The following is a 3,254-nucleotide window of genomic DNA, read 5'->3' as shown; positions in this document are numbered from 1 at the left end:
GACATAAGGAAGAATTTCTTTGCTGTCCGAGCCCCCAAGGTCTAGAACAGTCTGCCAGCGGAGGTGGTTCAAGCACCTACATTGAGCACCTTCAAGAGTAAATTGGATGCTTATCTTGCTGGGATCCTATGACCCCAGCTGACTCCCTGCCCTTTGGACAGGGGGCTGGACTCGATGATCTTCCGAGGTCCCTTCCAGCCCTGATGTCTATGAAATCTATGACCATGTATGCTGCCCTACCTACCTGCCAGGCTTCTCTACACCTGCCAGGTGTCGGAGAACAGCAGGCGTTTTAATGACCTGGGCAATGGGCAGCAACACTCTTTTCACAATGGGAAATTTCTTCTATCTATTCTATGCAACAGACATCAAAAAAGGCACGAAAGGCTCTTGCACAAACTTTGCAGGAGGAGGAAAAAGAAAGTTGACTCTCTTAAAACAGGCCATGCATCAATGACTTCATCCAAAAATATGAAGGATTTTGATATTTAGAAACATGTAAATGGGAGCTATAAATGAAGCTCTTGTGCAGTGTATGACTGGAGATGTAGCTTGATACATTTCTGAAAGGGATCATGTGGTATGGCTGCCTGCAGTAGCAGGGGATTGAAGGGGTTTATCTAGAAGGTCTCTTCCAGTCTTACGGTGTGAACACACACGCAAGTTGCTCCGTGAGACGGGATGTGCATTTGTTTCTTGCCTTGCAGCAGATGTAGCTTCCCCTTGCTGGAAACGGGCTAAATGATCTCCCAGGTAATGCAGGCAATGTGCACGCACACGGGGAGTTACCGTAGAGTAGCTGACGTGCTGTGCGTTCACATCCTAATTTGCCTCACGAGTGACTCGTGTGTTCATCCCCCGACATTGTGCAATTAAGACCCATAGCCTAGTCTGCCCTGACTCGCTGCATCCCCCTTGATGTCTTAAGCCCCCAATGATGTGATATGTGTAGGAAAGAGGAAAAACATTGGGCAGAAAGAAAAGGAAGTGAAGAACCAAATTTTCTGTTTTCCAGCATATCCTCCCCCAAGAAGTTGTTCGTGGAGTACCTGTATGAGTAAAGGGAGGCAGTTGTCTTGGTGTTATCACGACTGACATCCCCTGACCGACTGAGTTTGTCGATCCGGACAAAGGCCTGGAAATGGCCAGGAAAATGAGGGTCAGAGCACACGGGTGCCATGCTCCCACCTGCTAGTCAGAAAGCTCCGCTCTGCTTCAGCTGCTGCTTTCCATGGCATCCGCTTTCAGGTCTCCATGTAGTGAGTGATGCTAAGCCTGTCAGGTGTGTGTGTGTGTGTGTGTGTGTGTGTGTGTTAGAGCTATAGATTGATGGATGGATAATGGGGAAAAAAAAATGGCAGAGGTAGTTTCAGCTTATCGATAATGCGTGCATTGTGACAGACCTTCATGGGTGACCCACCTCCTTTGTGCTGCATAAATTCTGGGGGAAGCTTTTAGTTGGCCTAAACCCAATGCAGCTGCTCCGGCCTTGGCATTTTGGTACTGAGATGCATCCCCTCCTTCCTCGAGCGGACTGGAGCTCTGCTGAAACTCCTCCTGGGGCAGGGGCTGGTATAAAATAACCCAGAGAGCCCGGCACCCATAATGGACACTCGGATGCTTTCCCTTCTGTACCGAGCAGGTCTTGGACTCGGTGGAGAAATTTCTTGTCTCTGCTTGTGTCCCTTGTGTCTGTGTTGGGTGAGAAGTTTGCCTCTCGTTAAATCAAATGGGAAAGAACTGGGAATGGATTCCCTGCTCCTGAAATGACCTGGGGGCTGAGTTCGTAGTGCACGTGGTTACATCCAGCACCTGTAGTATCAGACCTCTGGGTGTTTTTGGGGTGGCATGTAGCAAATCTGTCATACTAGATTGTAGGTGATCTATCTGAGGCTGGTTGCATGAGAGATGATAGACCATATACAGCTAACTATATGGTTACCCCAATGCTGAAGCTGGGAGCTACAGTTGTGGTGTATGTGGCTTTAATTCAGCTAATGTGGGTAGTGAAGACGCAGTGGCACGGACTTTGGCGCAGGTTAGCCAGCGGCATAAGAGCCTGGGATCTCCGGCCGGCTTGTCCGCTTTCATTTCAGCCAGCCAGACTTCGGCCAGCTCAGTTCTGTCTACACGGACATGATTGAGTTGGACTTGTCTTAAGTTACAGGGTTTCACATATTTCTCCTTTTTTTGGTGTTCCTGGGCCTGGAAGTCTTGCTGCTCCAGTGGAAAATATATGCACACCAGCTGGCATGCCAAGAGGGCGTCCTGCCTTTTCAGAGGCAATTTAGCTTTGTTCGCAAAGAGGAAGGAGGTTAGGAGATCCTGCTTCCCTCTCGGTCAGGGGCTTGCTGGTGGTCTCTCCTCCCTTTTATGAGGATGGATCCGTGCACCAGCCTCGAGCGGTCTGTGGGAATAGTGCAGACACGTAACTTTTTTGCTCTTGCAAAGCAGGGACATATTTTACTTCTGTTTTTGCAGATGGTGAAGGCAAGGCTTAAAGAAACGCCCCAGACCATGTAAAACCTCTGTGCCAACGCTGGGATTAAAACCCAAGTGTCTTGAGGCGGTGTCCTAGCACCGTGACAGGATGGCACGCCCTGAACAGCGTACTTCAAAGATATCAATCGCCATGGGAAAAGCTGGGTCCCATCACTAAAAACAAGCTCACCTGATCTCTTCCTGGGGGCGATTTGCTATTTATTGAAAGGGACAAATAGCAAATTATTCATCCCTACGTGTTTAGATGTGATGACAAGCATCCATCATAATCAAGGATAATAAAGGAATTGCTGCGTGTGTGCAAGATACGCACCCGCCAGGTGTACTGAACGTGCGCGCACGCCCCGAGCCCCCGTGCCAGAACCCACGCAGGCCAGGCCGGGCGCGCGTGGCTCGCCCTGTGCGGCGTGTGTGCCCGTACGCCCTCCACCCCGAGCCCCCCGCCTACACGTATGTGCGCACACTCCTCCTCACACTCGCATTCACACTCCTCCGGGGGGCGCAGCCCTCGGTGCAGGCCGCGCCGGGGTCAGTCCTGCGCGGCCTTCGGTTCCCCTGCGTGTGGGCGCACCGACACGCGTGTGTACACACCTGCGCAGGTGCGCAGAAGCACACAGGCGTGCCCCCGCCTCACCTGGCTCCCCCCCGGCCCACGTGACGCCGGCGGTCCCTCGCCCCTGTGTTACCAGACAGCGGTCTCCATAGCAACGCGGCATCCGCGGGTGGGGGGAGGCCGCGGCCGCGGCGCGGCG

The sequence above is a fragment of the Crocodylus porosus genome, unplaced genomic scaffold, assembly GCF_001723895.1.
Source record: "Crocodylus porosus isolate Cpor-Errol unplaced genomic scaffold, CroPor_comp1, whole genome shotgun sequence".
In the NCBI taxonomy this organism is placed as follows: Eukaryota; Metazoa; Chordata; order Crocodylia; family Crocodylidae; genus Crocodylus; species Crocodylus porosus.
The sequence above is the reverse complement of the archived record's forward strand: the minus strand, read 5'-3'. Positions refer to the sequence as shown.